The sequence below is a fragment of the Aotus nancymaae genome, unplaced genomic scaffold (assembly GCF_030222135.1).
Source record: "Aotus nancymaae isolate 86718 unplaced genomic scaffold, 86718_ANA_hifiasm-v0.15.2.pri h1tg000031l, whole genome shotgun sequence".
Classification (NCBI taxonomy): Eukaryota; Metazoa; Chordata; class Mammalia; order Primates; family Aotidae; genus Aotus; species Aotus nancymaae.
Genome location: NW_026988444.1, coordinates 6,567,326 through 6,576,776, shown reverse-complemented (window position 1 = coordinate 6,576,776; position 9,451 = coordinate 6,567,326).

Below are 9,451 nucleotides of genomic sequence, written 5' to 3'. Positions count from 1 at the left end.
GGAAATAAAACAGTCATCCCACTCAAAGTGATCTACAGATTCCATGCAATTCCTCTCAAAATTCCAATGACGGCCGGGCACAGTGGCTCACGCCTGTAATCCCAGCACTTTGGGAGGCCGAGGTGGGCGGGTCACCTGAGATCAGGAGCTCGGGACCAGCCTGGTCAACACGGTGAAACCCCATCTCTAAAAGAAGAAAAAAAAAAATTCCAATCACATTTTTCACAGAAGTAGAAAAAACAATCCTAAAATTTGTTTAGAATCATGGAGGAGGCTAGGCATGCTGGCTCAGGCCTGTAATCCCAGCACGTTCCTGATTAACTGGAAACGGGAATCGAGGGGGCTTTCTCAGCTCTGTGCCTTGCCCTCAGTCACGGTGCAGGACCTACAGGAGGAAGCGGGAGGCCGAGGTGGGAGGATCGCTTGTGTCACGTGTGTCCCTCACATAAAGAGACCACCAGGCAGGCTTCGTGTGGGCAACAAGGCCGTTTATTTTGCTCTTGGGTGCAAGCGGGCCAAGTCTGAGAAAGGAGCTAGGCCAAGTGGGTGGGAGGGGATTGTCTATATAGGTTGGGGCAAACGGTCAGCTAAAGGTGGCAGTCTGTCTCGGGGAGGGGAAGGGCGTCACGGCATGCATGGTCACAAGGGTAGGGGTTGTTTATTACAAACAGGCATGATCATAAGGGTTGGGGGTATGGGTTGCCGTCAGAGGGGCGGGTGCGGTAGATTACATAGTCACAGGGGTGGGGGTCTTGAGAAACGCAAAGTCCGGGGGGAAATTTTTGCAAGGCTGAGCGGGAACAATGGATGCAGGCTGCAGTAATTAGTCGAGGCAGGAACAAGCTGTTTCACCTCTTTCTGTGGCCACCTGGTTACTTGTGGGGACCATCCAGAGGTGTACGTGCGGGTCACCAAGGCTAACATGGCCAGGTTTGGACTTGGAGCCTCAGAGGTTGTGGCTGCAGTGAGCTAGGATTGCGGCTGCACTTTTCAGCCTGAGGCACGGAGCAAGACCCTGTTTTTTTTTTTTTTAAGACAGGGTTTTACCATATTGGTCAGGCTGGTCTTGAACTCCTGACCTCAGGTGATCCGCCCACCTCAGCCTCCCAAAGTGCTGGGATTACAGGCGTGAGCCACCGCGCCCGCCAGGGCCCTTCTTCAGCAAGAAGTTTTCTTTATTGTTTTCATTGAATTATTGCCCCCACATACTCCAAATAAACAACAACCCCCAAAAGGGTTTGTGGCTCTTATGCAGAAATAAAGAAATTTTAATTCAACAAGGTTAAGTGACTTCCCCAAGGCCACACAGCGGTTGTGCCTGGCTCTACCCCACACATCGTCCTCTCGCGGGCAGGTGAGCATGGTGGAGGAGGAGCCAGCAGCCCGGGAACTGGATTTTAGCTCTGTTCTGCCGGGGAAACTGGAGCAAGTCACCTGTCCTCTAGAGTCCAGGCAGCTGTGGCTGGAGCCTCCCTTCTGCCAGAGGCTCAGACGTGCTGCATTTCCCCAGGAGGGTTCACGTCCTGAGTAAGTGCAGCTCCCTGCGGCTTTTCACTCACTCCGTGTGAACACGTCCCAGATTGCTCCATGGCTCACTGGCTCATCGAAATTCCTTCCGTTTCATTTTGCATATTTCTATCACTATGTTTTCAAGTTCACTAAGCTTTTAATTTTTTTTTCTTTTTTTTTTTTAATTTGAGATGGAGTTTCGCTCTTGTTACCCAGGCTGGAGTGCAATGGTGCGATCTCGGCTCACCGCAACCTCCACCTCCTGGGTTCAGGCAATTCTCCTGCCTCAGCCTCCCGAGTAGCTGGGATTACAGGCACGCGCCACCGTGCCCAGCTAATTTTTTGTATTTTTAGTAGAGACGGGGTTTCACCATGTTGACCAGGATGGTCTCGATCTCTTGACCTCGTGATCCACCCGCCTCGGCCTCCCAAAGTGCTGGGATTACAGGCGTGAGCCACACCCGCCAGGCTCTTCTGCAGCCGCGTCTGCTGTGAGTCCCTTCTGTGTAGCTTTCATATCACACACTGTAGTTTCAACTCTGGAAAGTTAGTTTCCGGCCTTTTTATATGATCCATGTTTCCACTTCACTTCTCTCACGTGTAAAATACGGTTATAATAACTTTTAATGGACTTGTCTGTTAATTCTAACATTCGTGTTAGCGACAAGCTGTTTTTGATTGGTTGATTTTTCTCCTCCTTAGGCTAATTTTTTCCTGCTGTTTGCGTGCCTGGTAACTTTCCATGAGATTATCATTGTCATGCAATTCACTTGGTTGGGTGTTGGATAATTTTATATTCCTCTAATATTCCTGAGCTTTGTTCTTTGATGCAATTAAATTGCTTGGAAATGGCTGGATCTTTTCAGGTCTCGATCTAAGATTTGTTAGGCAGGAACAGAGCAGTTTTCAGCTGAGGGGGTAATTGTTCCTTTACGGCGCTAGATAAAACTCAGAACACCCAGTGAAGTTTTAATTTCAGATAAACAACAAACAACGTTTGAATATAAATACTAATGTATCCCCTGTAATTTTTGTTTGTTTTTTGAGACGAGGTCTTGCTCTGCCATTCAGGGCTGGAGTGTACAGCACAATCATGGCTCATGCTGCCTTTACCGCCCAGGCTCAAGTGATCCTCTCACCTCAGCCTCCTGAGTAACCGGGACCACAGGCATGTACGACCACGCTTGGCTAATTTTCTTAATTACGTGTAGAGACAAGAGCTTGCTCTGTTGCTCAGGGTGGTCTCAAACTCCTGGGCTCAAGCTATCCTCCCACCTCAGCTTCCCAAAGTGCTAGGATTAGAGGTGTGGGCCGCCATGCCCAGCCCTGCCCATTTTTAAATTGGACTATTTATAATTTTATTATTGCATCGTAAGAACTTGTTGATTACATGTCTTGGACAGAAGTCCCTCATCAGACACGTGATTTGCAAACATTTCTCCCATCTTCTAGGTGCCTTTTCACTTTCTTGATGGTTTACTTTGAAGCATGCAAGTTTTCAATTTCGTGAATTGGGATTTATCTATTTTTAAATGTTGTCTCTTATGCATTTGGTGTCATATTTATTTATTTATTTTTTTGAGACGGAGTTTCGCTCTTGTTACCCAGGCTGGAGTGCAATGGCGCGATCTCAGCTCACCGCAACCTCCGCCTCCTGGGTTCAGGCAATTCTCCTTCCTCAGCCTCCCGAGTAGCTGGGATTACAGGCACGCGCCACCATGCCCAGCTAATTTTTTGTATATTTAGTAGAGACGGGGTTTCACCATGTTGACCAGGATGGTCTCGATCTCTTGACCTCGTGATCCGCCCGCCTCGGCCTCCCAAAGTGCTGAGATTACAGGCATGAGCCACCGCACCCGGCCTATGATCTGTTTTTAGTTGATTGGGTCTAACTTTATTTATTTATTTATTTGTTTTTTGAGATGGAGTTTTGCTTTTGTTGCCCAGGCTGGAGTGCAGTGGCGCGATCTTGACTCACCACAACCTCCGCCTCCCAGGTTCAAGTGACTCTCCTGAGTAGCTGGAATTACAGGCATGCACCACCATGCCCAGCTAATTTTGTATTTTAGTAGAGAGGGGGTTTCTCCATGTTGGTCAGGCTGGTCTCAAACTTCCAATCTCAGGTGATCCGTGCGCCTCAGCCTCCCAAAGTGCTGGGATTCCAGGAGTGAGCCACGCCGGCCTAACTTTATTCTTTTGCATGTGGATATCCAGTTGTGTGTGTGTGTGTGTTGGGTGGGTGTGGTGTGTGTTTGTATGTTGTGTGTGTTGGGGTTTGTGTGTGTGTTGGGTGTACCTGTGTGTGTTGGGGTGTGTGTTGGGGGTGTGTTTGTGTGTGGTGGGAGTGTGTGTTGGGTATGTATGTTGGGGTGTGTGTGTTGGGTGTGTATGTGTGAACCTGGGGGGTGGAGGTTTCAGTGTGTTGGGTGTGTGGGCACACAGCTTACCTGCCCTCCCTGGGCATTCTGCCCTCCAGGAGCTTGCACAGGTTCAAGTATCTGGGAGCTCCCAGCACCATTTGTTGAAAAAATTACTCTTTCCCTTAAGTTTACTAGCTGGAACAGAGCTGAACACAATATTAAAATAATTATTTTCCAACTGAATTGGCTTGGCATACTTTTAAAAAATCAATTGATCATGGCCTGGCCCAGTGGCTCACGCCTATAATCCTAGCACTTTGGGAGGCCAAGGCAGGCGGATCACCTGAAGTCAAGAGTTCGAGACCAGTCTGACTAACATGGAGAAACCCCATCTCTACTAAAAATACAAAAATTAGCCGGGCATGGCTGTGCATGCCTGTAATCTCAGCTACTCGGGAGGCTGAGGCACGAGAATCACTTGAACCTGGGAGGTGGAAGTTGCACGAGCCGAGATCGCACGATTGCACTCCAGCCTGGGCGACAGGAGCAAAACTCTTGTCTTGAAAAAAAAAAAAAACTGATCAGAGGTCCATTTCTGGTAATGAATTTGATTAACCTATGTATCTGTCTTTTTTTGTTTGCTTGTGTTTTGAGATGGAGTCTCGCTCTAGTCACTCAGGCTGGAGTGCAGTGGTGCGATCTCAGCTCACTGCAACCTCTGCCTCCTGGGTTCAAGCAATTCTCCTGTCTCAGCCTCCCGAGTAGCTGGGACTACAGGCACACACCATCATGCTCGGCTAATTTTTGCATTTTTAGTAGAGACGGGGTTTCACCATATTGGTCAGGCTGGTCTCAAACTCCTGACAGCAGGTGATCTGCCCAACTCGGCCTCCCAAAGTGCTGGGATTACAGGTGTGAACCACTGCGCCTGGCCATTTTGTAGTTTTCATTTTATAAGTCTCACAAGTGTTTGTTAAATGTACTCCTAAGAAGCATTTTATTCTTTTTGGTGCTATTGTAAATGGACGTTTCTCTTTTTTCTCTCGTTTTGTTGAGATAGGGTCTCACTCTGTTGCCCAGGCTGGAGTGCAGGGGCACAGTCTCCACTTACTGCAGCCTTTTGACCTCCCAGGCTCAGATGATCCTCCCAGCTCTGCCTCCCATGCACCACCACACCTGGCTCATTTTTGTATTTTTTTTGTAGAGATGGGGTTTTGCCATGCTGCCCAGGCTGATAGCAAACTCCTGAGTTCAAGGCATCCGCCCACCTCAGCCTCCCAAAGTGCTAGGAATACAGGCATGAGCCACTTGTGTGACCTTGCCTTTACTCTGAAATGACAGTTTAGAGAGCTATAAAATTCTATTTTATGTCCTCTTGGTTTAAAAGATTTCACTGCATTGTTTTCTTGCTCCTGTAGTTCCTGATGAAATCTCTGCCATCAGTTTGTTGTTCTTTCATAGAGAGTCTATATTCCTCTGGTTAAAAAATGTCGTCCCTTTAGCCTCGACGTCGTATGGTTACACTGTTGAGTTTAGATGTGGACTTGTTTATGCTGCTGGTACATGGATGGCAGTGTCAATGTGATCTGTGTCTCCTCATTTCTGGAAAGTCTCAGTACATTTTCAAATACTGTGACAAATCACAAAACATGGCTGGGGCAGAAGCAAGTAATGGTTTATAAGTTGTACTCACTTTTTTTTTTTTTTTTGAGACAGAGTCTTGCTCTTTCAGCAGGGCTGGAGTGCAGTGGTGCGATCTCGGCTCACTGCAACCTCCGCCTCCTGGGTTCAAGCGATTCTTGTGACTCAGCCTCCTGAGTAGCTGAGATTACAGATGTGTGCCACCATGCCCAGCTAATTTTTTGTATTTTTAGTAGAGAAGGGGTTTCCTGGGGGAGGGTGGGTTATAAAAAAAAATAAAAAGAGATGGGTTTCACTGTGTTGGTCAGGCTGGTTTCAAACTCCTGACCTCAAATGATCTGCCTGCCTCTGCCTCCCAAAGTGTTGGGATTACAGGCGTGAGCCACTGTGCCCTGCTGTACTCACTCTTAATTATTATAGGGTATATATGTAAACATACTGTAGAGTTTTAAAACATTCTTTACCCACCAAAGTGTCCTATGCTCTATTTTCTCACACCACAGAAACCTTAGCTTTGCCACGCACAGTGGCTCATGCCTGTAATCCTAACACTTTGGGAGGCCAAGGCTGGGTAGATCACCTGAGGTCAGGAGTTCAAGACCAGGCTGGCTATCATGGCAAAACCCTGTGTCTACTAAAAATACAAAAATTAGCTGGGTGTGGTAATGAGCACCTGTAATTCCAGCTACTCGGGAGGCTGAGGCAGGAGAATCACTTGAACCTGGGAGGTGGAGGTTGCAGTGAGCCGAGGTTGCACCGTTGCACTCCAGCCTGTGCAACAGGAGTGAAACTGCGTCTCAAAAACAAACAAACAAAAAACCAAAAAACCGTAGCCTTTGTGAGCAGGCAGCAGTCCACACTGCTGTCCTTGCACTCAGTGGTTTAAAACTAAAATTGATTCTGACGTTTTCCGAATTAAGACTTCAGGGCAGCGTCCCTTTCTCCTCTCCCACTTCTAGATGCCATTTTTCTAGCTTCTACATGGTTAAAATGGAAAATTTCACGTTCCAGCTATAGAATAATTAGAAATATTGAAAATCAACATCTGGGAATTACATTATTAAGCCTAAGACATTGCTGCTGAGCCTGTGACAGCGATAATTCCCTCATCGTTGTATTTTCCAAAGACGGCCTCGACATTACTTCCCTCCTCCATGCTTGTCTCACAGTGTGAGTTAGACGCTCTCCCCCCTTAACTCTGGGTGGGCTGTGACTACCGCAGAGGTGATGCCAACCAACTGCCAGGTCGTTAAGAAGCGATGCACTTTCCCCTTTTCACTCCAGAATGCTAGCCTTTGGAACCTCCTGCTACAGACTCGTGTGTTTCTCCTACTCCGAAATTCATATGCTGAAGTCCTTGGGGATAAAGCTTACAAGGAGTTAATGCAAGTTAAATGAAGTCATAAGGGTGGATCCCTGATCCAACAGGATCAGTGCCCTCATGAAGAAACACCAGAGAGAGCTCTCTGTCTGCCAGGTCAGGTCACAGTGAGAAGACAGCCATTTGCAAGCCAGGAAGAGGGCATCACCAGGAACTGAATCAGGCAGCATCTTAATGTCAGACTTCCTAGCCTCCAAAACTGTCAGAAATAAATGTCTATTGTCAAAGCCACAAGGCTGGTGTTGTGTCATAGCAGCCTGAGCAGACTAATGCAACCTCCTCATCCCCTCTCCTGCCTACCATGCTGTGAGAAAGCTCAAGAAGCCAGTGAGAAGAAAGGAGGCCGTGGCTCACAGTCCCGGACGGGCTCCAGCCTTCAACCAGTACAGACTGGGTGGCCACATAAACCAGCTTTCTCCAACCTGAATCCTCCAGCTCCAGTCAGGACGCCCCAGCTGGCACCACGTGAAGCAGAAATGAGGTGCCCCGGCAAGACCCTGTCCAAATTGCAGATTCATGAGCAAGACTACTTATTTTTAGCCACTGAGTTTTGGCGTTGTCATGCAGCAATAGACAGCTGATATACGTGCTTGTAAACGTTTTGCTTTCCCAAGTACTGCAAATCAGAACATGTCTTTATGACATCCTTACACTTGGTAACCAATTCTGTGTTGACAGTTGTTTCACCTCTAAATTTTGAATGTATTTCTTCACTGTCTTCTGGCATCCCATGTTGCTGATGAGAAGTGATGCCCTCTGATTCTTCATCTCTTGAAGGAATTCTGTATTTTCCTCTTGGGAAGCTTTTAGGGTCTTCTGCTGATCCTTGCTCTCCTGGTATTTTATACCAATGTGTCTTTGCTATTCACCCTGTGGGGTGCTCAGTGCCTACTCTTACCCAGAGGTCAACATCCTTGAAGACTGGGAAATGAACGACTTCTTGGCTGGGTGTGGTGGCTCACATCTGTAATTCCAGCACTTTGGAAGGCCGAGGTCGAGGTGGGCGGATCATGAAGTTAAGAGATCAAGACCATCTTGGCCAACATGGTGAAATCCCATCTCTACTAAAAATACAAAAAATAACTGGATGTGGTGGTGTGTGCCTGTAGTCCCAGCTACTTGGGAGGAGCTACTGAGGCAGGAGAATCGCTTGAACCCGGAAGGCGGAGGTTGCTTTGAGCCGAGATAACACCATTGCACTCCTGCCTGGGGACAGAATGAGACTCTGTCTCAAAAAAAAAAATTTTTTTTCTCTTTGGCACTTTCTTCCTCTCTGGCATTCCTGTTAGTTTGGTACTGGACTTGAACTTCTAAGCTTATCTTTTCTTGCTTTTTTTTTTTGAGACAGAGTCTCACTCTGTAGCCCAGGCAGGAGTGCAGTGGCGCAATCTCAGCTCCCTGCAACCTCTGCCTCCCAGGTTCAAACAATTCTCCTGCCTCAGCCTCCCAAGTAGCTGGCATTACAGAAGCACACCACCACACCTGGCTAAAATTTGTATTTTGAGTAGAGACGCAGTTTCACCTGTTGGCCAGGCTGGTCTCAAACTCCTGACCTCAAGTGATTCACCAGCCTCAGCCTCCCAAAGTGCTGGGATTACTGATGCGAGCCACCGCATCTGGAGGAAGCTTAGCTTCTTAAAGGACTCGGCAATGCACGAGAAAGCATTCACCAGGGAGCAAAGAGAAATGCCAGAACCTTCCTGAGGAAGGAGGGGTGTGGGGAAGCTGGGATAGTCACCTGTGCGGAGCCGTCATGGACAGAGTGGAGGAGAGACAAATCTTCCTCACTGGACAGGTGGGGATCCCTGCGGTGCGCTAGGGGAACGCACACGGGCGCGGGTGGAGCACTATGATGGAGCATTATGAACTGGAGGCCCACGGGGCAGGCGGGGCGCACCAGGTAGCTTTGGGCTCTGCAAGTCCCTCCCTGACCTTGGGGAGGTGACCGCAGTGCCATGATGGTTTCTAGCAGCAGTCACTGTCCTGGGCGCTCCGGCGCTCTAGCCTAGGTGGAGAGGTCACAACGGTGTGACCAAGGATGTCCTATGATCACCCCTTTGCAGGTAAGGAAACTGAGGCAGGAGAAGCGAAGCAACTCGCCCCATGAATGGGCCGAGCCGGTAGCTTCTCCAAGGCCTGGTGCGCCCTGGCCTGTGCGCGGGATCCTGGGCGGGGTCTCAGTGTGAACAGGGGCTTCGCGGTGTGGCCAGCGCGGGGGCATCTCCGACCCACGAGGACGAAGCTGAGAGCCTGGGCGGCTGCGGTGAAGCCTCAGGGCTAGGCAGGGAGGGCGCCGGGCCTCACTGGCGGGCTCGGACCAGGGCTGCGCATGGCAGAGCCCAAGGGAGAGGCCGCCCGCCGCCGTCACGTCGGAGACGACGCCCGGCCAGCGCCCGCAGACGCGGAAGGCCCGCGAGGGCGAGGCAGGGACGGCGCGACGCGACAACGACCACGTGGCCCGCCCGCCCCGCCGCGCAGCCAGCCGGGAGACGCAGTCCAAGCCTTTCAGGAGCTGGACTCGGCGTCCCAGAGAGCCTCGCGTCGCGCATGCGATCCCCGC